This window comes from Pseudorca crassidens, chromosome 16 (genome assembly GCF_039906515.1).
Source record: "Pseudorca crassidens isolate mPseCra1 chromosome 16, mPseCra1.hap1, whole genome shotgun sequence".
Lineage (NCBI taxonomy): Eukaryota > Metazoa > Chordata > Mammalia > Artiodactyla > Delphinidae > Pseudorca > Pseudorca crassidens.
Genome location: NC_090311.1, coordinates 21,847,651 through 21,875,401, shown reverse-complemented (window position 1 = coordinate 21,875,401; position 27,751 = coordinate 21,847,651). Strand labels below are relative to the sequence as shown.

The following is a 27,751-nucleotide window of genomic DNA, read 5'->3' as shown; positions in this document are numbered from 1 at the left end:
TCTGTCACTATCAATCTAGAGAATCTCCCAGCTGACACTAATCCCAAGCCTTTATGTTGGTTGAATTACTTGGACACACTAATTTTGGTTAGATTACTTTTCCCAATATCAGTGTACCTCTTTAACACCTACTTTTTACCCACCTCACCAGTACATCTCTAAAAAAGGCAACCTACTCATTCTACCTTGAATAACACTGTTTAGCCTCATATATTGTTCCTTTCCTCCACTCTTAGGCAAATTCAACATATCCTTCAAGGGCCAGACTATACTTCCTCCATTCCATGAAACCTCTCTGGCCACTCCATGCTGCCTTTTTCCTCCTGTCTCTGATTTACCACCTGGTCTTCTCAGATTCACACTCAATTTGTTTTGGCCAAATTTTCTATAGGTTTTATCTTGCCTTCACAATAGACTATCTGTTTCATGAGGACAGGTAGTAGGTACTTTATCTTTCCCCTGTGTTGTCAAACACTAAAGGAACCAGCACATTGGTGAGCTTATAAGAGAATCACAAGAAATACTGCTCAATTATAGCAGTATTGAGTCATCAGTCTCTTTTAGTTGGAAATGCTGTAATTATATTGATTAATAAAGGATTTTCCTTTTTTAAAATAATAATCTCATAAGAGCTTAATAATTTTTGCTTTATCCAATTTGTTATAACTTTATCCTACACTTTATTTACTTAGTGGTACTTCCTGATACTGGCTTTAAATTCTTTCTTTCTCTCTCTCTCTATCCCCAAACTTAGCCTCATTGAAAATATGAAATTATGAGTTAAACACACTATTTAAGCTTGACTTTTTCCTGGTATTCATGAAAAAATTATTTAAAAAAATCTTTCTCTGTATTACCTGAATTCTCCTGCAAGTCACCAACCTACACTGTCCATATGGAGCATAAGCCAGTGTTAGTTAATTTTTTATTTTATTTTATTTATCGATTTTAATCTGTCTTCTTAAGTGCTAGAGACATGGTTTCACTATAATAGATACCATCCTGGTGCCAGTCAGCTTGGGGAATTAATCCAGGCTTTACCCCTAAACTTCTGCCCCAACCTTGGCTTTTACCTCTGTAGGCTAATTTTTATATCATTAGCTTTGAATCCAGATTCTTTCTGTCTAAACCATTTAGACTGCTTTCAGTTTAGCAGTCTGCCTGGCCTTTTCACTGGGCTCCTTCTCATTTTGACCATGGATCTCCATCCATTTTCCCTGATCCCAGTCCCCACTCATCATAAAGTGGTTATGAGATGGGAGGAATCGGACATATATGGCTCAAAGAAGTCACCAACTGTGAAAGCCAGTTTTGACTTCTCACCCTGCCCAGCAGCAGTAGAAAGTACTTGCTTATGAATTAGACCCAGGTCTGTGTGCATATAATCTCAGAAATATACTTAACTTCTTTAAGCTCAGTTTTTTTCATCTGAAAAAGTTGTGAATATTCATACATGTCTGCTGGGGTTGATGTGATGATTAAGTGAGAATGTGAATTAATATTCTTATTATTCCTAGCAAGGCAAGGCTTTTCTCAGGGAACCATGAGAGCATGGAACCACAGAGAGAAATTGAGAGAAGTAATTATTATTTTTTTTTCTGATGAATCTTTGTTAAAAATCAAAAGGCTGGGCCAATAATACAGAAATTGCTGAATGGAAAAAAGAGACATACAGTAGGTTAAAGACACAAAGCTATGTGGGCAGGTGACCATGGCAGAACCCTCCTGTTGGGGAGTCCTGAAGAGTGAATGTAGAGCAGGTCAACCTTGAAGGATGACTGAGTGGAGGTCTGATTAACTTCTTTACTGAGGCACACTCTTCCTAAGCAGTATTCACGGTATTCAGAGTATTAATTCCATGTCCACCAGTTTGCTACTTTTACACTTGTCATCCTCTAGGCCAGGGCTATGCGGTTTTTGATGGTTATCTATACTTGGCAGAAGGAACCAATCAGCTGAGGAGACAGCATGCTCTTGCTTATGACAGTGGGATGGCAGACATTGCTTGGACTTTCTGTTAACTCTAATCAGCGGTAAGTTGTTCCTACCCACACATGTTGCTTTCTCAGAGCACATGGGAAAGCCTTCAAGTTCTGTGATATGGTGGTAGTGGAGCTTGATTTGATCAAGGAGACAGGGACAGAGAGTCCTGCAAAGTGATCATGATGATGATCAAGTACAGACTTAATTTCTTCATCCCAGTGGCATAAAACTCAAAAGAATTTGCAAGAGAGTTTTCCTGTGCATTAAAATTGATTGCAAGTAGACAAGCAGTAATGACTTCTGGGGTACTGGTTAAAACATTGTATTTATGTGTGTGGTTATTTGGCCAGGCATAGATAGAGGATTAGGGTACGAGGCAGTGAGTATTAGCAATAAATCTCATCTGAATATTTCTGGAGCCTGAGGTCCCAAAGAAACTTGGGAAGAGCATGGATTTGATTCATATGTCTATATTTGAGTTCTAGCTCTGCCTCTTACCAGATGTGCAAGATTAAGCAAATTATTTTCCCCAAATGGACAACCTAAAGCTTATAAATAGGAAATAATTTTTCAGGTAGAGATAATAATAATAATAATACTACTATCTACATCATGAAGCTGTTTTGTTATCCAAGTGAAAGGATGCCTGTGAAAGAGCCTGTATTAGTTTACCATTGCTGCTGTAAAAAAAAAATTACTGTATACTTGGTGAGTTAAAACAGCACATATTTATTATCTTACAATTCTGTAGAGCAGATGTCCAACACAGGTCTCAATGGACTAAAATCAAGGTGTTAGCAAGGCTGCATTACTTTCTAAATGTTCTAGGGAAAAATGCATTTCCTTGCCCTTTTCAGCTCCTAGAGGCCCTCGGCATTCCTTAGTTCATGGCCCCTTCTTCCACCTTCAGAGCCAGGAATGGTGGGTCAAAGCCTTTGTTGCGTAGTTTTGACTTCCTCTTCTGTCTCTCTCTTCCATGTTTAAGAACTCTTGTGATTACATTGGGCCCACCTGGATAATCCAGAATAATCTTCCTATCCCAGTGTCCTTAGTTTAATCACACCTGCAGAGTCCTTTTTGCCATGTAGTATAATAACATAGCCACAGGATTCAGGATTAAGATGTGGACATCTCTGGAGGAAACATTATTCTGTCTTCCACAGAGCTCCATAAACTATGAGAGCTATGCATACGGTACCATTCGCTTATCAGAACATGGTGATTTTTTATTGAAATTTTTGGGAGGTATGAGGGCTATATTTACCTGGCTTTCATTGTTGTCACAGAAAACCACTTCACCTTTCCTTGGACCTAGAGCGCTAGGCAATAGGGACATTGATTTACCTCCCCACGTTGATGCGTGTAGTTAACATAATTGGGGTCAAAAAGTTTTCTGTACCATCATGTTATACTGGTGTGGAACTGCCAGGTGAGGAGACAGTAAGTCAAACCGGAAATCAACAATCAAGCCTTTCTTCCCTTCTAAGACAGTAGAGGTAAGAGGCAAAAGTAAAAGGTACCAGCTCCACAGGGCTCCATTTACCCCACAGAACAGGCTTCGGTTTGGGTCAGATGATATGTAGCACGGAGGAGGGAGTCATCTTACTGCTGAGGAGCTCTGCAGAAGAGGTTCCTGCCTTTTTATGAGCCCTGGGATCAGAGGAAGGGAAGAGCTAGGAGTGAAGAAAAACTGAGTCAGAGTGAGGAAAAGTACTTAAGCTAATGCCCCCGATGAGGAGGTGTCGGCAAAAGCTCCTGGGAGGTGCCTCAGCAGAGACTTCCAACAAGGAGTCCTCTGAATGCAGGTGCCTGAGCCCGAGTCCTTGACCGCAGCCTGCTCCAGTCCTTGATGGCAATGCCCTGACAGAGCACTGAGTGTGGGGTGGGGAGGACAGCTGTCCCCCGCAGGACCTGCCAAGCAAAGCCCTGGAATTGCCAACGGCCAGGCTGAAAGATCACATAAGATTTTGGTCTGGAGCCAGACTCCTCAGCTGGGATATATTAAAAAACAAAGAAAGAACTATATAAATAGACTCAGAATAATTGCTGTAATACCTGGCGATCAGAAAATAGGTGCTTTCTTGTGGGATGGAAGCATTACTCATTTGTGGATAAAAATGACACTTAGAAATTGCAGGAAGTGATGTGTAATATAAGTAGGCACATTTGTAGAAGCGTTACCTACTGAGCTTTTCCCATATAATTTCGATAGAATTGCTATAGAATTGGGAACAGATATGGAATTACAACTTGGATCTGAAAATTTTTACCTGAGCGTCTGTGCTGCTTCTTTTTTTTTTTTTTTCTTTTTTAAACATCTTTATTGGAGTATAATTGCTTTAGAATGGTGTGTTAGTTTCTGCTGTATAACAAAGTGAATCAGCTATACATATACATATATCCCCATATCTCCTCCCTCTTGCATCTCCCTCCCACCCTCCCTATCCCACCCCCCTAGGTGATCACAAAGCACAGAGCTGATCTCCCTGTGCTATGCGGCTGCTTCCCACTAGCTATCTATTTTACGTTTGGTAGTGTATATATGTCCATGCCACTCTCTCACTTCTTCCCAGCTTACCCTTCCCCCTCCCCATGTCCTCAAGTTCATTCTCTATGTCTGCATGCTCCTTCTTGATCATTGAAGGAGGAATCTTTTGTTTTTCTTTTCCCATACTGTAAGGAATGTGGTAGCAGAGAAACAAGGAATTTTCTGTCTGCAGATATAGCCGATTTTAGCAGGAGCTCCAGAATTCAGCCTAGAGAAAAACTGAACTGAGGATAGAAGCTAAATCTTTTATGTTCATTTTCTTCATTCTCATTTGGCTGAAGCTCTGACATTCCTGGCAGCACATTTTCCATGACTTTGTCCAGTTGAGTGTTAAGTAACGCAGATGACTGCCCTCTTACTCTACCTCCTGGGATCTTATTCTACGATATAATGGAGCGGACTGTTAAGGAGTTCATGATATGATATTCTTGTGTTTAATTCTGGAGAAATTTCCCTTTACTCAATTTTACCACCATAAAGAAATCAATAAGACTAAAGATAAAAAAGCAAGAGAAAAAGCAGTAGTGGCTTCTAGTGAGGTGAGGAAGTGTCTTTGCTTGCTTTGTGTTTTGATGGGAGGGGGCAGAGAGGAGGCAGGTAGTACCAGGACACATTGTAAGAAAGGAGTTGAGAGGAGACAAAAATAAAACATGTCCCTCATAATGGATCTGAGGAGGCAGCAGCAGCCACGAATCAATAGCAAATCTTCTAATTCCTCTCACTCTCTGTGTGAAATGAACCTCAAGTTACTGATTTAGATCATTTCTATGGACTTGGTCAAGTCTCAGGTTGTTAACTTAAAATTGATATTTAACCACTTAAAAATCCATTCCTATCCAGGTTAACCCACACAACAAAAGTTTGAACATCTGTGCTGGAGGGTTTAGGAAATCCCGGTGAGGAGCTAGCTTAACTCTCCTCAAATTCTAAAACTGGAACATATCTGCTGTTTTGTCCACCAACAACTCCCTTCCCATTCCCCACTCCCAAAACATCTTCCTGTCCATCAATTTTGGAACTCTGCATTCCCAAAGTACTGAATTTCTGCAACTAACAACAAGAGGCTGGCAGGTAGCACTCAGAAAGTCTCCACTGTCCCCAGAGACAAAAAGCATCAGATTTCCCCCCACCCATCTGTCAGGGTAGTCTAGAGTTGTTTCCAGATGGGTACCATAAAGATAAATGCATCTGATGATATTCTTGGGGTTTGTTTTTTTTTTTGGTAAAAAGATGCCCAGAAATAGGAGTGATGCTCAAAGAAGTATTTCTTTATATCACCCCAAAGCAGAAATGCTCTAAATGGAATCAAGACCTGCTTCATGTTATATACATTTAATGCCATATTTTCTAGGTCCTCAGGAGACCTCTAATCATAACAGTCTCCTGTTCACCTCCCTTCCAATCCCCATCCCAATGACTATCCTACTTCTTGGCATAAAATTCAAATTCCTGAACACCATCCCCCAGATGCTGCCTGATCTGGCTTTTCCTTGTCTCTCCAGCTTCATCCCTGGCCATCTTCCCTGAAACCTGTCCACAACGATCAACTTTCTAAAATGCGTCACCCCTCAATGCCTTGGAGGTTTCCGCATGCTACAGTTACCTTGGCTTTTATTACACCTTCCAATACTTTCCTCTTTCTCTAATTAAACTCTGTTCACTTTTTGTATTATTGTTTAATTATCACATCTTCAGAGAAAAGTTTTCTGACCACTCCTACTTCCATACTACATCAAATTTCCCTGTTATGAGCTCTCATAATATCCTGCACATTCCTTTCATAGCAGATATAATCACACAAGTGAATAGGTAAATATGCAGATATATCTTTTTTCCCCACTGACAGCAAGCTCCTCAAGGACAGGGACCTAGCCTATTTCATTCTCTATTTTACCACTGGTTTTTTGTGCAGTACCTGGTACATAGTATACAGATTTTTGTTGGATAAATGACTTTGTACATTACAACCCTGAGGATGAACAGAGAGTAACCATCCAAATTCAGAGACCTGTGGATGGCTGTTCAAAATAGTTGAACTGAATAAAAGAAGTATTTTCAACATGGAAATTTAATTGCTGCCTTTTTAACTCATCAAAGCAATATTCTAAGAATGTGCAAATACCTTGTAATAGATTTCTGTTTTTTTTATAAACACTACTTTCCATATACTAAAATATCCATACTAATAATTACCTTTCCACTGTGGACTCTGAAAAAATTCCCCTTATGCTTTGCAACTTATTACATTATATATGAGTATATGCACGTTTGCGTATGCATGCTCTTTTTTCCTCATTCAAACTGTAAACCCACTGAAAAGTAATGACATCTTTATTCTGTTACAGCAAGAAGCACGTTGTTAAATAACACTTTTCCACTGGTGTTGTTGAAGCCAGCTCATATTGGCTCGAAAGAGCTGATTGTGAGCTTCTCTTCCCAATTCTGTGTTCAGTCATGTAAAATATGTAGCTTTAAGTCAGACATGGTAGGAGTATTTACACCATGGAAATCAGTAAGTAGTAGAAATCACCACTGTTTTCCCTGGAGAGTTGATTGTTAAATATTTACCAGCAAAAAACTGGTTATAATACTATTTACTAGTTAAAGATAACAACAATTGACTATATTTTGAAAAAATTAAGAGGCTCTCAGAGCAGTTTCCAGTTAGTGGATCACTAACTGTGATATGGCTAACTGTGATATTCAAATTCATGTAGATATAACGACTGGCTTAGAAGAATGAAGAGATTTCCTATTATAGGTAGGAACAATTCCTCACTCATTCAGAAGCTGAATCACTCAATGATATGAATAACGGGTAGGTTTAAAATCCAGCATTTGCAGGTGTCAGTGTAAAAAAGGAGTGATGCTATAATCTGGGAGAAAGAAATCTATTTCAGAGTTATTGCTGGGGTAAAAAAAACATGGATATTTGTAAAAATAGGAATAAATAATAATGTTTGATGGTCTTTGTTAGGAAGACACAGGAGCTTGAAAATTATGTCAGTAGAAGCATAAAAACAATCAATGCGCTAAGTCTGAGTTGGTAAAGAGTATTCCACATAGACTAATGCTGACAGTTGAAAATATAATGAGGCAATCTCAGAAATAGGGTCTTAGACTCACAATTTTTAGAAAACTTCTGAATTGGAATTAAGAGTTTAGCAAGGATGATACCAGAACAACCTTGGTGAACTTCCAAGGTCAGGACACAAAGACCCAATAAAAGATGACCAGAAAGGGAGTGCAGAGCTCAGCCCAGATTTGTAGGGCCTGGGAAGCCCTCCTTCAACTCCTCGGTCCTAGTGGTCTCTTTGGGCTGAAACTCTGATGCACTCACTGCTTATTTTTCTCACAAACCATTGAGGTTTTGATGCTTCTGGTAATAAGTATATTCAAATGCAGCATCTCCAGCCATTCTCTTTGCTACCTCTGTGCATGACACAAAACATGGTGCCTACAGATGTCTCAGGTTTGAAAACAGCCATTCTCTGTGTCTAAGTCACAAGCATCATTCCCAGCTACAGTGCTAGCAATCACCAGGCACATCCTCCAACTCACTACATGTTTTGGTCTTAAATCTGAACTCTGTACATTTTCAGGCCTGGCTACTTCATGCATACACCCTCTCATGTGATATTAAAGCAAACACAACATATCTCTCTTGGAGCTAACCAAAGCACTGAAGTTTTTCTCTTCTATTCTATCTGCTTTGAACAAATGCCAGGTCTCAGCAATGCAAGGGGTCTACCATTGTACACTGCTGTGTGCTTTAATTAAGCTTGTTTCTGGATCATACTGTTGGTGTCCTGCTGAGTATTCCTGGGTCCTAAGCTTTGCAGGGGTTCTGGGAGGGCCCTTCTACTCTCTTATTGGATCCTGTGGTGGACCCTTCAAAGATTACTGGATTTTAGAGATATTTGGGCTCTGTGAACTTGTTTAGTTCATACTGATTTCTAAAATCTGCCCACAGTCATTTGTATTTCTGTCTCCTGATTATGAAACTTTAGATTTAATATATAAGCACATCATCTGGAGATAAGAGAAGCTGGAAAAATAGACCATTTTCCATTTTGTTATTATCTTTGTTGTGGTTTTCACTAAGAAATTATCAGGAAACTAACCAGAGAAACTTGTCAGTTCTTCATTTTCAGACGCTAGTTTGGATGGCAACATGAAACGTGGGGTAGAATAGAGTGTAACCTCGGCCCTGCTGCTACTAGCTGAATGACCTTGAGCAAGCCGCCTCATCTTCCCAGTTGTCTGTTTCTTCATCTGGAAAACGAATAACTCTAAGGTTTTTTCTGGTTCTAATATTCTATGAAGACATAGCACAGAAACCAGAAAGTCCTGGAGAGGCACAGAACTGTTTTAGTCCAGTGAATACCTGGATAAGACAAGATCAATAGATACTAAAATGTCAGGAGGTAATGCCTTCATTTTCCCCTAAAAAAGGTGTATCATCCATAGTGTATCCATCCGTATATAATGTGAGTGCAATAAGGCAAGATAAGGTAAGAGAAAATAGCAGGGAGATAAAAACAAATCTGACTGTTTGCCAGACACTATACTGACCCCTTTGTACATACTGTCTTCTTATAATACAATGGCTCTATGAAGTAGGCACTATTATCTCTACCTTACAGATGAGCCTTAGAGAAGTTAGGCAATTTGTTTAATGTCGGATCACTAACAAATTATGTATATTGTATTACGATCCAAATCTTCTTGAAGTAAATAACACTGCCAACCCAAAAGGGAAGAATCCTGGTACCAAACCATATTCTTTACCAAGTTGCTGGGTTTAATACGTGGATATACACTGGGGAACTACACAGGCCAACCATCTCAGGAAAGACTGTAGGAGGTTTTGTTCTTCAGTGAGTGAAGAAATCCGGAATTCACATGTTCCTGTCAACAGTGCAGCTTCAACTAAATAAGAAAAGAAATCTGATTCATGTCAAGTATATGCAAGATGGAGAACTGCTCTGCTCGTCCCTTCCCGAGACAGCATCTCTGCCAACACTACCCCCAAGGACACGATTCTTCAACGTGCCATCCAGTTTTCTGAGGAAGTGGAGAGCAGGTTAAAGTGATAGGATAAATAGGCCTATGTCCAGAAAAAAAGTAATTTTACCCCCAAGCAGCTTGTACACATAGTTCAGTCTTCGCAGATAACATGTATAAAATAAACTCATTTTGCTTCCTGTTCATTCTTTGGCTTATCATTCTTTTTTTTTTTTTCTCACATTAAAAAAAAAAAGACAATAAATCTGGAGTTAATGTGCTTATTCTGGACCCTAAAAGAAGGTAATGATGCCTAGCTAATCATTATGCTCTGCCAGAAGGGTACACACACTTTGACTTGTTTGTGTGGCATGGACGTATGCTGAGTTCTCCTCTCACTTTTGGGTGGTCTTCACTGATACTGGCAACTCTTGCTAGTGTGACAAAAGCATGGATTCTTCAGGACAGCCATGTCGCTCAAAAGAACCTCCTCTAGAGCTTCTAAGCAAGAAGTGACCCGAGGGACCAGCCATCTAGTCTAATTTCATACTGGTCAGGGCTAGGATGTTGAACCCAGTGGGGACCTAATACAGAACTTTGCCCTCATTAGCATCCTTCTGTATTCTTTGGTAATGCTTAATTTCAAAATACAGGAAAATATCTTGGTATAGTAAAAGTTCTGGGACCAATTTTCAACACAGAAGGAGAGTTTTCCCATACCACCAAGCAAGTCTCTGACATCAGCTGCGTGTCCTGTAATTCAGCTGAATTTTGACACTGCTACCTGCATCAGATCTCACAAGTTAAGGGCTCAGTCCTACAAGACTCCCCCCAACCCCCACTTCAGAGGCCAGTTGCAAACCCAGGTCATCACCAGTGCTTCTGACCGACTAGCTACAGACTGGATGTTTCAATGACCCCCTCCTTGGGTTTGTTTAATTTGTTAGAGTGGCTCAAGAACTCAGAGAAACATTTTACTTACTAGATCACCAGTTTATGATAAAAGGAAATAGCTCAGGAACAGCCCTACGGAAGAGATGCACAGGGCAAGGTGCGTGGGAAAGGCTTCAGAGCTTCCATGCCCTCTCCTTGCATGCTGCTCTCTCTGAACCTCCATGCTGTTCACCCATTTGAAGCTTGCAAAACCCTGGCCTTTTGGGGTTTTATGGAGGCTTCATTACAAGGCATGCTTGATAAATCATTGGCCATTGGCGACTGAACTCAATTTCCAGCCCTTCTTCCCTCCTTGGAGGTTGGGGGTGGGACTGAAAGTTCCGACTCTTAATCAAATGGTTAACTTCTCTGGCAATCAGCCCTCTATCAGCCCTCTGTGGTTGCCTAGGACTTTCCAAAAGTCACCTCATTAACAGAATAAGATACCTTTCTTGCTCTCCTCACTTAGGAAATTCCAAATGTTTTAGGAACTCTGCCAGAAATGGGGATGAAGACCAAATGCACATATGTAGTTTAAGAATAAAATTGAAATATATTTTAAGGTTAAGGAAAGGGTCTTAAAGAAGCAGAAGAAAACTTCTGAGTCTCAGGAAGGAACTAAAAGCAGGAAAGGGAAAGGTGTCAGGAATCACGGGAGTCCTCTGTGCCGTTCACATTTTGCTTTATGCAGCGGTCATTCTGCTTCCTTCTGCTCTTACTCCTTAGACTAGCTTTCCTCTACCCCCAAATTCAATTACATGGTAGAAAGGACTGTCCTTTGGTTCTTTAGATCAAAAGTAACTGTTCAATGTCAATAAAAGGTATCTGATTGGCCTAGCATGTGTTGGATTCTATGGTAGATTAGATTGTTGTTCCTAATTTGTTATTTGTCTAGAGAAGAATAATAACGTTCACACCCTTGTGATGGCTTCATGGTGAGCAGAGGCTATTCCTTGGGCTTTGGCATGTAATATGCTTTGGCCGATGGGATTTAAATTGATACGATAGAAGCAGAAGCTTTGTTCTCAGAAGCTTGTCCTTCTATGCTTCAGTGATCTATTAGAAGAGCGTGCTCTGAATAGCTTCAGTTCGGTTCTGTTAGGTTCCTTCAGTTTGGACCTCAGAATAAACATATATGGAGCAGACATAAACTGAACCTACAGCCTGGAGCTAAGCCAGTCCAGATAAGTCAAACTCTAGGCAATGCACAGACTCATAAAGTAAGAACAAGTACTGGTTGTTGTAGGCTGTGGATACTTGGGAAGATTTATTATGCAATATTATTGTGCATTAGCTGACTGATACAGAAATTGGTATTGAAAGTGGTACATTACCATAACAGAAGTTTAAAATATTGTCTTTGGGACTGGTAACGAGCAGTGAGAAACCAGAGGATGCTGGAAAAGTGGCAACCCATGTTATGTAGTGGCAACATATTTGGCATAGCTATCACCTGTGGTAACTTGGAAGACAGGATGTTATTAATAAACTTGAACCTTCAGCTAAATGGTTTTGAGTCATAATACTGAAACTGTGAGCTGGTGGCTACTAGGTGAATTTGATGAGTTCAGAAAAAAGATTTGCAAATATAATTGAGAGGGAATATATACAGCCCACACATTCCAAGATTTGCAGGAAAACAGTAAACTTTTTCAATCATTTCAAATGTTGTCCATTCAAATAAAACTTTAGGACAAAGCCCAAATTCTGGACACTGCCATTAAGACACACCTAAGTGCAAAGAAATGTAGAATGTGGTTGTCACCTTCTTTGTTAAGAACCTCTGAAAGGATTAAGGTGATACAACTCTATTTTTTCAGCAGGGCAAATGGATTCTCAGAAGTCTTAAGGGCATGACCTCATGGAAGCCTGATAAACTCAAAGTTTCCTTAAGTCTAGATTCTAAAGACAGAGTGAGACATGTCAGAAGTGAATTGTGAATGTGGCTTTTTGGCATTTCATGTACCCTGGAACTCAACAGTACACATTTAGAGTAATTGTAGACTTTAAATTCTTTATATACAGATAAAAAAACCTGGCATCTCAAAATTGCAATTGGCCAAAGCATTTCATGTGAGATCTATTGAGTATTTGCCCACCAATTTGTCCCAGCCCTGCTTCCATCTCCAAGTTTGACTTGAGTTTTTCTGACCCGGGAAACTGACAGGCACAGCTGAAGTTCTTGTCCTGGGCCACAATATCCAGTCAGAATCCACATCTTTCCTGAAGTGTCTTTCTCTTACGCCTAAATATATTAGAAGACTGAGAAAGAGAACAGCTGGGGCGAGCTACCCACAAGCTTCTAAGAAGGAGATGGCTCTAAGACAGAGGAGACAAAACCTCAGCATTTTATTGTGTTCATAAAAATCATCAGAATATCTAGAGAGATGTTTAAATAATAATGAGTTCTGGCCAACAAAATGCAAAACAAAGCATTATTGAGAAGGGTCTCATCAATGAGTAATGCTTCCAAGTCAATTCCCCACTTGATAAAAGCCTGCCTTGGAGAACACAAAAATTTGAGTACAAATAACAGGCAAACAGGATGCTTCTGTGTCTTCATACCAAGGCTCCACTGATGTGACATGCAAACTTTGAAGTACAATGATCTGGGAAGTAAAAACTTAAACAGAAACTTCAATTACGTAGAGTCGGAAAACCAGGAGGGGGAGCTCTCACACCCAGTGATTAGCAGAGCCACCAGGAAAAGAAGTATTCCTCTTCTTTCCTGGCAGCTCAGCCAATGCAAAGACACATATTCTTTGTTTAGTATAGCCGTCCCAACTTCCTTTTCCTCTCTATAAAAGAGTTCTCCTTTCCTTGCTGTTCAGGGACTTGCAAGTGGCTCGCTGTGGTTGCAGACCCCAAATTGCAATTATCTGCTGATCCTGAATAAACTTTTTTTTTTTTTTTGCTGTAGAAATAACTGGCCGTCTATTTATTTTAGGTCAATAGGAGCTTTTGCTGGCTCTCTCTATGACACCTAGCAGATGTTAATGCTCAGATCTTAGTGCAGGTTATGGATACAGCTTTTATCTCCAAGAGGAAAGAAAAAGGATTATCTAAGTCAGTCAAAGTAGAGTGGTTTGGTCCTCATGTAGAAAGCTAGACTTGGAGTCAAAGAACTTGTACTCTTGGATAAACATAATCTAACCCATAAGAAGCACACAGTATCTTAGGTTTTCATTTTGCTTCTTCAGCTGTAAAGTGGGGAATAATGAGAGTTGAAACAAAAATGCCTTTGCATTTAGCAAACATTAAAAAAAAAAGATTTTTTCCCTTTGACTGCTTCATTTCCACCAGGACCCTCACATTTACTCTGGTTGTAAAGCATCAGATGTAGCTATGTTTGGTCTGTGTCTATTGATGTTAACTTTCTGGATGCCAAACAAGGTACTGCCTCTAGTTCTTCTCTAGTATATGGGTGAACAAAAAAGCCTATACTGAAGACCTCGTGGGGGTTATAAGGATGGGCTGAGAGCAGTGAGGGTATTTCATATTGTACATTTCCAGCAAGCCAAGCTAAAACCCACCTATTAGAAATATTCTCCTGAAGATATTTTTGACCACTGCACCACCAGGGGAACACTAGAATATTCTAGTGTGCCCCTTCATTTCTTGTTTTTCTGTTCATTCTCATCTACCATCTCTGTCAGGAGCCACACATGTTCTTCCTTGATAAAAAGTCAAGCAACTATATGTATGTACTTGAGCCAGACGTCACACCCGTAAGAAAATTTTTGGTGAATAACATTTCTCTCAATCCACTACATTACATTCCCCATCCCCATACATTGTATGTCTGTAAAACACCCAGAACTGAAGACCTTGCCAAACCGGCAATAAGACAAAGCTCTCTATGTTCTCATTCTAATAAACAATTACTTTTGTATCTAATTGTTATCGGTAATTTTGGATATCTTTTCTTAAAAGAGTTTATGGAAGTTTGTTGGCTCAGGCTCCCTAAAACCTGAATTCAACCCTTCCCTCCTTCTATTTATATATATTCCGTCCTATAATGACTGACAGGAATCTGAAAATGCAGCGAGGATGTACCCCTGCTTTCCTTTCTCTACTGCCAGGCTGCCCAAACTTTCCCCAAGGTAAGGTGGGCAGTTTCACGGAAGAAGAAAGCTAGATGACTATCGTCTGCATCCCAGAGTCTCACAGGTTGGACTATAGCTTTGCTTGTTGGATATGAGAGATGGTTAGAGGAACAGAAGATAGAATTGTAAGCCAAGGGGATTATTTGGGAACTAGCAGGAAACAAAATAGGGCCATTAGACCCTAAACATGTGGTTGGAATTAGTAATAAATTACTTGATGGAGAAATGCTAAAATCCATAGAAGAGAAAACTGATAATTTACTATCTAGGAACACTATCTAGGGACACTAGGGACATTTTAAAGTGGACAGTAGAGCAGAACACACTATCCAAATGACTCCAATTGTCCCTCCTAGCAGTTGTCATGAAATAAAATAGAAAACATTTTTTTAAGATTTAAAAGAAAAATATATTTTATAGAGGATAGCTAACGAAATGTTTAAAACCATTAAGTATTCCAAGATAGAAATCTGAAGGCAAAAACTATCCATTTTAACTGAAGGGTTGAAGCAAGAGAGGAATGGCTTTCTGATGGCCAGTGAGATGTTATGATTATTAATGGCCGGAGCAGAATCTTTTCAAAACGTTCCAGTAGGCCAAAAATCATGGCTGTTTAATAACATAAATACATTCAAAGCAAACACCTGTTGCTTTTTGGATCTCACTGTCTGTAGCCTAACCACAACCACACCGTTTCCCCTTACCAGCCATAATCCAGGGTTGCTTGCTTCCCAAAGAATAAGTTAAACTACTGCAAAATACTGAAGAAAGAGCATTCTACATCCCCTAACCTTCCCACCACATGCACTTTGTCTTCCTGTGTATTCGTATGTTCTTTCTAAATGTTCTAGAATGTTTTCAGTACTTGTTTTTGGTGCCTTCCCATAAAGTTGCAAGGTCTGTAAAAAGAAAAAAAGGGAAATAGGAAATCTATTTCTTATATTGCCTTCAAAAATGGAATTCAGGTAAATGAATATTTGTTATCAGTTCTGAATTAAGGACTGCATTTTTATTGTATCTTCATAATATTGTTCAAGTTTTTCAAGTATTTTTGCTTTGTCCTCCCAACAAAATGTTTATTTTAACAAAAAACAGATTAAGTTTCAGGCACTTTGGGGGGTGCAGAGTTGATTGGGACTCAGTCAAATATCCTCACAGCACAGAGAAAACTATTTTATAACATATGTCTAGTTAGTTATTTCATTTAAGCTGCTTATAATGCCCAAATTTGAGCATACAAATCTGTCTGCTCACTAAGAGCAAGTTTAGCATCTCCATCATCTCTAGTCTCCAACATCAAGGACAGTCCTTGGCACACAGTAGATGTCCAGATATCTGTGTTTTTTGGGACTATCATATCGATACAATTCTGCATCCAGACAGAACACAGTTGGGCATGTAAAACCCTCACCACAGTGCCACTCCCTGATCACAACAAAAGACAAAGATAGTTGCCCCTCCCCTTTTTTCTGTAGACATTTTGGTACCTGATTGGGAGAATACTCTGCTCTCACCAGAAAGCCTCATTATGCAAGTAATAAACACTTCCATACACTCTTGGTGAATGTGTAGCATCCAAATCAAAGTTTGACATTCAAACCAAATGTTGCATTGGGTGCCTGTTTCATCTCTGCAAGACGACTATAAACAAAGGCATTATGCTGAACAAAAATAGCCAATTGCACAAGTGACATGGTATATGACTCCATTTATATAACACTCCAGACATGACAAAATTATAGTGATAGACAGAAGATCAGTAATTGGGACTATAAAAGGGTAACATGAGGTAGTTTCTTTGTGGTGATGGAATTGTTCTATATCCTAACTGTGGTGCTAGTTATATAAATCTATACATGTGATGTGATTTCATAGTACTATACAGACAGACAGACATGCACACACACTGCATGTAAAAACTGATGAAATCCAGTCAGTAGTTTAGTTAGTGGTACTATATCAATGTTGATTTCTTGATTTTAATAATGTACTTGTAAAGCTGTTTTCATTATGGAAAGCTGCTTTAAAGGTATACAGGAAATCGATAGTATTTTTGCAAATTAAAAGTAAAACAAAACAAATATATATATATATATATATATATATATATATATATATAAATTCTTCTCCACTGTTTTCTCATCTGTTTAGCAGAAAAACTGGAACTAGATTTTGAAGTTTCTACATGATCTGTCCCTGTCTTCCTCCTTGATCTCATCTTCTGCTATTTCTCCATCTTCTGTTAGCTGGGGACATGCCAACCTTGTTCATACCTTAGGGCCTTTAGACTAGCTTTCCTTTCTGTCTTGATATCATCCCCTTAGATTTTCATTTAGTACTGAGAAAACAATACTAAAAAATGCATACAAACTTCCAGACTTTTTATTTACAGTGCAGGGGAAAAGATGTCCATTGATGGAACGATACCAATAAGAAACAAATGATAAATGCTATAGGGGAGTGGTGCACGGTGATTTGAGCACCAATAGTAGGGAGGCATGACCCAGTCTGGGGAGGCAAGGAAGTCTTCCATGAAGGAGTGACATTTGAGCTGAGACGTAAAGGCTACGCTGGATTTTACTATGTGAAGAGCAGCAGAAGAGAGTTCCAGATGAAAGAAGAACATGTAAAAAGACCCTGTGCCGATGGAATGATGGTTAGAGAGGAGAAAGAAACATCATAGTAGTAGAATATAGGTCAGAGACCTGGGAAGAGGCAAGATCAATTAGGATCTTAGAGACCACACCAAGGGTGATTTCCCTGGATTCCAGATGACTACAGACTCCTCAAAAGGCTAGATTGAAACTAAATTCCACTTTTAGCAATTAATGCTTTTAGACTTAGGGTTTAAACACAGATGAAGGGATAATCCACTGACATCTCAGTGTAAATGATGTCACTGAGTGCAGACTGCATTGGGAGAGAGATAGATGGATTCACCTATGTGAGCCTTGAGTGAAAGAAACAAAACTACATGGGGAGGGTGGGTTATTTCATAAGTTGAGCTACAGAGGCCCTTATACCAATGCCTTGGTAAAAAGCAGTAGAGCAAAATCGCTCTCATTTGCTCCTACTGGCCAAAGCCTTCCTTCTCTCCAGAGGGCAAGGAGCTCACTGATAGGACCTGTGGGTCAGGAAGCAGCGACCCAAAAGCTGCCTCTGTGTGGTCCAAAGAACCAGATGGAGCTCAGGCCAGTGTGATATGGAATGTCTGCTGAGCTGCCCTGATGTCTGGGATTTTTTTCATTTCTACAAATGACAGAGAGAGGAACGGCTATCTCTTAACGATACTGCACATTTGAAAATAAGAATGACATTAGAGGGACTTCCCTGGTGGTCCAGTGGTAAAGAATCCGCCTTCCAATGCAGCGGACATGGGTTCGATCCCTGGTCGGGAAACTAAGATCCCACATGCTACGGGGCAACTAAGCCCACGGGGCAACTAAGCCCACGTGCCACAACAACTGAGCTTGTGCATCTCAACGAGAGATCGCGCGTGCAGCAAACTACAGAGTTCACGTGCCCTGGAGCCCGCGCACCACAACTACAGAGAGAAAACCCATGCGGCCACAGCTAGAGAGGAGCCCGTGTGCCACAACTAAGACCCAACGCAGCCAAAAAATAAATAAATATTAAAAAAAAAAAAGAATGACATTAGATTTGAGCCAAGTTTGCCAGACTGCTGAGCAATTTAGACACATTATGACTCTTGATTTCAACTTCCTCTGTCTCTTTGGGTTCCCTGATTTGAAGTGTTCAATTTCTTTTTTCTTTCATTCCTCCTGTCCTTCCTCTTGCTTTCCTGTTTCCTCCAACCTTCCTCCTGCCCTTTCCCCTTATTCTGAAAAGGAAAGGCTCAGGTGTTTGATAACTCAATGCTCATTGTACATCGTTGTACATCTCTTAGTTTGACCATCAGCCTCAGGTTTCCAAGTCTTACAGATGATCCCTGTCATAAAGGTCATTTATGCTTCCAGGAAGAGCTAGAAGCTTCTTTCTTTCAGTAACCACACGTAATATAAACCTCTTCTCCCCTCATATATCATCCCACACAACTGTTTTCCAAGTCTCAGTTTCGTTACACGCTTTGGGGCCTCTGATGCAATGACAAAACTCCTAACTGGGCTTCCCTGGTGGCGCAGTGGTTGAGAGTCCGCCTGCCGATGCAGGGGACACGGGTTCATGCCCAGGTTCGGGAAGATCCCACATGCCGCTGAGCGGCTGGGCCCGTGAGCCATGGACGCTGAGCCTGCGCGTCCGGAGCCTGTGCTCCACAACGGGAGAGGCCACAACAGTGAGAGGCCCACATACCGCAAAAACAAAACAAAACAAACAAAAAAAACCTCCTAACTGTGCCCTGAAAACCACTGGCAGAGAAAGACTGTCCCTCACACCCTTGTCCCAGACCCTGTAGTTCAGTGGGATGAGCTGGCAGGAGGCCAATGGCTCACTGGAATGAGCAGGATGTATTTCCCTGTGATTGATCACTTCCCCTATAAATTAAGGAAAAGCACCTCTGCTGAGGCCAATGACTCATTAAGAAATCTTCTGAGCAGTAAATCCCTTCTCCCTCCATTCTCTAGGCAGTAATGGCATTGCTTAAGTCACAGAGAAATACAGGGCTACCCTCTGCCAAGGTGATGACTTCCTAAAAAGCAAAAGTTTATTTGCTAAAGTCACAGCAGGGAGGACTTTGGACAGGGCCAGCAAACTCCATCAGCTTTATCTCCGTTAGTTCTCATTTAGCAGGGACTCTTGAGTGACCTGGAATGGGATCCAGAGTTGTGCTGTTTGAAAAAAAACAAACTGTGGAGAAATGACTCCTGAGGGTACCCAACTGCATAAACGGAAATGCATAGATTTTGTTTCATTAAGTTTTGATTTGGGCAGGAAGATACTTGATTGTTAGCTGATACCGGAGGGATGGAGAAAAAGAGGAGGATGCATACCCTGTCCAGTCAGTCAGTTTTGGTCCCTGAGGAGAGACTGGTTAAGAGAGACGGTGAGGAAGCTATTTTAATGGGAGCCCCAGCAGTCTGTGGTCCAAGTAGTGTCAATGTGGAGTTTAGAAGACAAAAGTCTGTGTAGAGTCAGGAAAGGACGGTTTTCCTTGGTGCTGTAGAGAAGCGTGTTGTTCCCTTCAGGCAGGGAATTAAAGGTCAGGTGATTGAATTTTCCCAGGCAGATAAGTCACTCTCTTGTAGAAAAATAGAGTGAAGTGTGGAGTCATGGAGGAAGTGAAAGACATTTTCACTACCTTTTTTCTCATCACTGGAAATGAAAGAGCAGGATAACTAACACTCTTCATGAAATCCACCAGCTCTTTTCCATTGACCTCCATCGAAGAGAAGACGGCAATGAGTGTACACAGAACCAAAGGCAGAAAGAGCAGATGTGGAGGAATGTGTGATGTCCTGTATGTGGATACCAACTGCAGAGGCCTGGACTGTATGTGGGTCCTCTCTGGCTGTCCAAAACACAACATGAAGGTAAGATTTGGCTGTGACATGTCTGAACGTGATAGCACATGGAGCAGCTTTGAAAGGAGAATTTGGGAAATGCTGATAACCTTATCTCCTTCCTAATTTCACTGGCATCTGACTCTAGGATAAAAAGTAGACCGAAAGGATCACATGATATTAAGAATAACAACTTCAGCTGCTATGATTTTTGTATTTTTCTAAGCAGCAACCCACATTTAGTTACTTCTGTACATGGATACTAAACACATCTGTCATAGCAATCAAACAAGTAGCTAATCTGATTATTAATAATCCTCAAGGTATTCATCATAATATTGTTACTATATTGGCTACTTTTGGTGGCAGGGTACCCAGGAGATAGCACATCACCCCCTAGTATTCCATTTGTGATACTTAACTGCAACTGAGTACAAAACATGAATATTTCAAGGTTGTTTATAATAGTGATAATGGAAATAAGTTAAAGTCAGTATTGCAGACATTAAACATTACTCAAATAGGAAAAGAAAACTACCATGAATGTAGGAAGGTCAATTCACCTCATTGAAACATATTGAGCTGTCCTTTTCAGAGAAGATTTTGTAATCTCAAGTGGTGAATCATTTCACTAAATATTTTTGACTATCAGGTGTTGCTCAGACATTTTGTTTTAGGAATTTATATGCACTGATCATTTTGAGATTATACATGCAATTAAGGCCAATTGGCACTTTATTTTCCAGATTAACACTGTCACATATTTCCTGAAAAATATTAGTATTCCTATCTTTTTTAAAAAAATTATTTTATTTATTTATTTTTGGCTGTGTTGGGTCTTCATTGATGCTCATGGGCTTTCTCTAGTTGCAGTGAGCGGGGGCTACTCTTCATTGCAGTGCGCAGGCTTCTCATTGCGGTGGCTTCTCTTGTTGCAGAGCACACGCTCTAGGCGTCCGGGCTTCAGGAGTTGTGGCTCGTGGGCTCTGGAGCGCAGGCTCAGTAGTTGTGGCTCACGGGCTTAGTTGCTCCGTGGCATGTGGGATCTTCCCAGACCAGGGATCGAACCCGTGTCCCCTGCCTTGGCAGGAGGATTCTTAGCCACTGTGCCACCAGGGAAGCCCCAGTATTCCTATCTTGATGAACCTTTTGGCAGGAATAATAATTTTGGAGGACAATGTATGGACGAATTAATGTGGCCACTCCATGAAATTATAATAGTGTCTTCTGGTGTTTACAAGCTAACAAATATTGAGGCATTAGCTTTTCTTTCTCTTTTCCTTGACTTATGTGGGCAACATGAATTAATTTCACACTTGGCATCCCAGTTAATGGGAATGTGTGCTCTGTATGCTCAATTTCATAGAGAAGGTGGGATGGGACATTTTTCGTTTTTTCATTACATGACTACTGGAAGGTCATGTAATATAAAGGCACTGGTTGAAACCATTTTATTTTTATCAGTTCCATTAGTAAAATTTGACTATTTTTTTTCTAATTTTCTTCTTTTTTTCGTCTGTAAACTCCGACACAGACTAATTAGAAGACTGGCAAACAAACAACAACAAAATGTTAGGTTTTTAGGAAACTTGGAGACCAGCTGTTTCTTCACGTTGCAAAACTCTCAGAGTAATTCCAGGTCACATTATAAGTTAGAGGCAGAATAGAAATTAGGACTCAGTTCTCTGGACTCCAAGGCATTTCTATTATACAGTCTTTTTAGAATATTTACCAGAAGGCAAAGTAGGTGAACATGCATTTATTCATATCACTAACCCCTACTATGTACCAAGAACGGTGCTAGAATTTGTGCTCAGAGCTGGAGCCCAGCCTACAGACACAGTACCACACTTCAGGGAACCATCCCACCTAGTGTTTCTGAAAGATTAGTACAGGGCAGGGAGGAATGAGAACAGGGATTGCGAGGTTATTCAGCTGCAGACTGCAACCTCACCAGTTTCCTATTAGATGGGGGCCCTGGGAATTTGTGGGGGAGAGAAGTCAGTGGCGCTCTGTTTTAGCAGACAGTTTTATTCTAAACATCTGCAGGAAGCAAAGCCATTCTTCCCTCCCAGATTCTGTAGACCCCATTTATCTAGTTTTATTATCACTTTTTCCACCAAAAAAAAAAAAAAAAATGGAGACTGTTGTCAGGATATGGGGTTTGCTTTCTTGATGCTTTTTTATTTTCCTGTAAACATTCTTGTCTCCCTAATTTTGTACCTGAAGGTCAAAGAAATGATTTGGGAGCACAGAAAACAGTTTCAACTTATCTGTTCTGATGGGAAGTCATGAACAAACTGGGACAAGAAGAGCTACGGCATCTAACTATATACGAGTTTCGGGTATCTTTGGGGAATTTGGCAAGGATCTTGTCTAACCACCTGCACGTTGACTCGCGTCGGTTCCATGTGTAGTGCCTCCGCCCCCGGCCAGGAAACTCTGCGGCCGTTGCTGCCAGTCCTTCCCAGTCTAAGCTCCTCTGCCTGGAAGTCTGCATTCTCTTTTTGGGGGGTTTGTTTATTCTCCCCAATCCACCATTCTTTTGGAAAGAATCCACCATTCAGAAAACTCTCTCTTCTCTAAGCAGCCTGATCTCTTCGTTGCCAGATCTCTTTGTCAAAGTTATTTAATTTCCTCCTTATTTTGGAAACTGAATATAGTTGTAGCAAATAATACATGCATATTTGCTACGGAAAACTACACAAATATTAGTGAGCCTATGTGGTCGGGACCGGCTGGTCGTCTTCATGGGCCATTGCTGTGCATCTTATTCACTTCACATAAGATCTCTTCCAGGCAGTGGCAGTGAGGAGCGGTTTGCTTTCTCTGTCACCTCTTTGCTCCCCCATCTGCCAGCTGGATGATGACGGCATAATTTCCAAACCGTGTGGTGAACATGGGAGAACCATAACCTGGCTAGCTGTGGTCTCTGACTGCTCAGGAGAGTTACACAGTCAGGAACATCTGTGTTGGATGTTTCATGTAGGATGTTAAAAAAAAAACAAAAAAAACTATTGGTCATAGGACTCCGAGACTGGGGATCGACTGATACAGAGATAGCCTATTCTGCAAAATGCAGTCTGTTGCAATGTTGAGAGAGTGAACTGACACTGTCTCTCAGATTCTTACCCTTAATTAACTGAGAAAAAATGAACTCCACTCCCTAAAAAGTAATTACTAATAGCAGTCAAACAAAGAGGGAAGCAGAGAATGATGTAGTAGTTCTAAAACTTGTCTGCTTATTAGAATTTCTTAAGTAAAAAAATGAGGATGCTCACGTCTCACCCCAGATCCAATTTCTGAGAGCTCAGACCTAGGTATTTGCATTAAAAAAATAAAGTCCCAAATGAGTCTCATGAATCTAGGTTTTAGAACTGAAATTGACAGTCTTCATACACTACCAAACGTAAGGTAGATCGCTAGTGGGAAGCAGCTGCATAGCACAGGGAGATCAGCTCGGTGCTTTGTGACGGCCTTGAGGGGTGGGATAGGGAGGGTGGGAGGGAGGGAGACGCAAGAGGGAAGAGATATGGGAACATATGTGTATGTATAACTGATTCACTTTGTTATAAAGCAGAAACTAACACACCATTGTAAAGCAATTATACTCCAATAAAGATGTGGGAAAAAAAAAAAAAAAGCAGAGCGCTACAGCAAGACTTTGATTCTTACTTGGATCCCCACCATCACAAACATTCTTAGTGTGTCAACAAAATTCTGAGAATTCTTACTAGTACACCCAATTGGGAAAGAAGCACAATTAAATATTTATAAGTTTCACCTTTTTTTGACTTAAGAGAATTGCTAACTGGTGAAAAAGGGAACAAATAGGCTGTCTCTGACAAATGGTGAGACTTCAGGGTGATACAGTGAAATGCGGAACTGATATAATTTCCAAGGATTCCCTATATCAAGCAACCTAACTGAAAGAAAAAGAAAGAAGAAAAGGACATGCAGATCTAAACAGAAAAATGTATTTCAAGGAACAAAGGAAAATTATTAATATATTTTTCATTTTATGTTACTACATAAAAATGATTTTAACTCATTAAAACAAGAACTGATCACTGATAAACTGATAATTGATAAACACATTCCAGTGCAAGAATAACTGGAGTATTTGAGTAAATATAAAACAGAAAATTCATTTAACTATTTAATAAAACATATCACTGCTGAATGAAAACTGTATCCAAATATTGCATATGGTGTGTCCAAATATTGAAAGACTGTGAAACAGTCCATGAAAATTTGATACAAAACATTCAAGCTACCAGTAAGCTATTGAGCATCAAGAATAAAGAAAGACACTTCAGGCATCAAAAGAAGAAAAAAAACAACAACATTCACAGGTTAAAAAAAATATATTCAGATGGGCTTCAGATTTCTCTACAGCAACAATGTTCTGAAGATAAGAAAGTGTAATCCAAGGACATTCAAATACAAAGTCAATAGGCAGGTATTCTCAAACATGAAATATCTCAGGGAATAAAACACCCATAAATCCTTCCTGAATTAAAAAATTTCTAATGATCAAATCTTATGATTTAAGATGTTTTAAAAATCTCTCAGGAATGGATAAACTGTGCAAAAAGACTGATGGTGGGTAGTTAATAAATTTATATGTAAAACTATATCAAATTATACTTACAGAACAGACAAAATTGACAGTGTAAAGTAATAGTGCAACTTAAAACATCGGAAGGTAAAAAGGGAAGATGAGTAGTCTATTATCCTCATCTCTCACAGTAGGAGTGAATGGATATTACATTAAACAAACACAAAGTTAAAGAAACACATTATGTTTTTATCCTCATTTTTTTCTTAATCTTTTATTCCTTAGACTTTAAGCTACAGTTTAGGAAATGATATCTCTGTGGTAATGCATCACATGCTATAAATTCAAGACCTGTTTTAGTTTACTCTCCCCTGTTAATTTAAATTAAATTGATATTAGCACTTTTTATTAAAAAGAGCATCAATTTACATTATGGGGACATACTTAGAAAATAATTCTGTATATATATCTAGGTGTCTCTATACTCTTAAGAAAACTTTTTGGAATGATGTCCACCTAATATAAAATATACTTATTTTCTGAGTTGTGTGCTATGGGATGCTATTTTCACTTATTTGTGGTGTTCCACACTGTTTGAGATCTTTATAATAAACATGCATTATTTTTACGAACGATAAAGTGGAAGTAAAAAGCAACAGTTAACTGTGGGTGATTATCAGTGATAGTAATATGAATGCTTGCTATTTCCTTTTTTTCTATATTTTCTACATTTTGAATTCTCCCTCTTAAAAAAAAGATAATAGCCTAAGCCCCCTCATGACATTAAAACCTTTGTCCCGTCCCAGACATACTCATTGTTACCAGCTTGGTGTGTTTCCTTCCAGACTCTTTTTGAATACATGTCCTAACGTACTTACACATATGGTTTCAGGTTTATTTGTGTATATGTAATATTTTGGTGCTGCATATTTTGTTCTGCTTTTTTAAATTGCTGAGTTTTGAAGATTTTAAAAAGAAGGTAAATATCTATTTTATTCTTTGAATTCTGTATAATATTTCATAATAGAAACACCACAATTTATTTAACTATTCCAAATCTTCACAATTTGAATAAATGCTAAAAGGAACATCACCGTGCATGCCTTTTGAGTCGCAGTTGCGTTTCTCTAAGGTAGATGTTGAGAAGTGAAATTGATGGGTCATTAGGAGCATAGACTTTTCTTCCTTACTCTGCTTTCCCAAGTGTTGTTACAAATTTAAATTCTCATCAGCAGAACCTTTCTAAATGAGTTCTTTTCATTCTTCAATGCTTACTCCACATAACCTCCCTACTTCAACTCACAGTTTGCAAATTTTATACTTAAACTGATGATACAGTAAATGTTTATTTCTCACTCTATCTCTGTCTCTCTTTGTCTTTCTGTCTCTGTCTCTTTCTCTGTGTCACGGTCTCCTAAGGAATAGAAACACTTATAAATAAATGAACAATCATGCGATGAATGCTCTATTGATGTGCAGAGAGGAAAGGTAGAAAAGGAAATAATTGATTCAAATTTTAGAGTACGTCAAAGCATGGTTGAATTGTCTTTAAAGATAAGAATGTGTTCTTTGAATGCAGCTGGAGGATGGGCCTTTATGGCAAAAAAAAAAAAGAAAAAAGAAAAAAGACTTTGAAAAACATGGGTTGTGATCTTAAAAACACCTAGGGGCAAGGCAGGTAATATAAATAGGTAAAGTTAGGCAAGGATAAGAAAAATAACAGCAGAGAAAATATAATGTCCTGGCCACATTGGTGGGAGATAATAGGGAGAGGTGGGGATAGTGACAAACTGGAGAGCTTAAGCCTCACCTATGAAAACAACAGCTGCTATTCAAATACTCGTTGATACGAGGCTTTGAAGACCCAATGTTGCCAGGTATGGTTTTACAAGAGAAATTCAAATTCTAAATAACTATGTAGAATTTCTCAGTTTTTATATGTGGGATATTGATTCAAGATATATTTTTTAAAATACTGTGTAGTTCAAAGAAAAACAAATAGAGTGACCAACTCATCCTGATTTGCCTGGGACAGTCCCAGTTTTAAAACTGAAAGTCCTGCATCCAGGGAAAACTGGAACTCTTGGTCACCCTAATTAAAAAACCCATATATGGCCTATATCCAGCCTGAGGGCAGCCACTTTGTAACCTCAGAAGACTAACACCTCTCTTTTTTAGGAAGTATAGCGGTTCCATTTACATTGTGAAAAATTAGGGGAAAGCATTTCAGGTTGGAGTCAGAGATACTGATAGAGGAAAATTCATGTGTGCCTATCATTTGCCACTTAAAGTATTATGCCTATGAAAAATTGACTAGTCTGAAATTTAATTGCAGCTTTCAAACGACCTTTTATCTTCCAGTAGTCCAAACTCACCATCTAGTTAATTGGTCCATTGCTAAAATTAAGTAAAGAGGTAGATTCCCCCAGAGTTACAGAAAATCACTGATCCTTTGTACAACCTTATTTTCCAATTATTAAGGGTACTACTAACCTGTACTCTTTCTTCTCTGCCTCTCCTCTTACTGCAGGGGGTTTCAGCATATGTTCAGATGCTCAAGTACCAGCAGCCGCCAGTTCATAGGTTTCTCCACTCCCTACAAGATACAACAGGAACAATAAGTATTATTTTTGATGAGAACAAAATTCAGCACTTCTATCTGAGGATTTGAGTTGCACTGATCACCATAGTAACCAGACAAAAATACAATTTGTATAATGTATTTGAAAATGATGTGGTGCAGAGGCCATGCCTGAGAGAAACAGAGGAAAGAGTGTGGAAACAACAACAAAAAACCGTAAGATTTCAGTAGAATGATGAAAAGAACTGAATTATAGAATACCAGTTTTGCATCAAGAGTTCATTTCATAGTGGAAGGAAATGATATCCAGAGATGTTATATGAATTTTTCAAGATCACTCTGTAACTAAAGCTGGGGCTTTATTCCCTATATTCCCTATCTTCTAAATTCAGTGCTTTGCGCCTTTTTTTTTTTTTTAATCAACAGTTGCCCCAAAAGGCAAGATAAACATGTTTAATGACACATACTCTTTTCTTGTGTTTAAAAATGTCAGGCAATATTGTATGTAGAACTCTGTTTAGTGTCCTTCCAGAAGCCAACTTTGACGTAGGGATTTTATTTGAGAGGTGATCC

At 39.4% G+C, this 27,751-nt stretch overlaps 1 protein-coding gene across 1 annotated transcript in view; it reads right to left on the bottom strand.

Annotated features, from left to right (window-relative positions):
* Positions 1-27,187, bottom strand: part of SORCS1 (sortilin related VPS10 domain containing receptor 1) — a 660,265-nt gene extending 633,078 nt beyond the window's left edge. The window contains exon 1 of the mRNA XM_067709470.1: positions 27,091-27,187. The gene's annotated coding sequence lies outside the window, so the exon portion shown is untranslated. The remainder of the gene's footprint in view (positions 1-27,090) is intronic.
* Between the last annotated feature and the right edge of the window lie 564 nt (positions 27,188-27,751).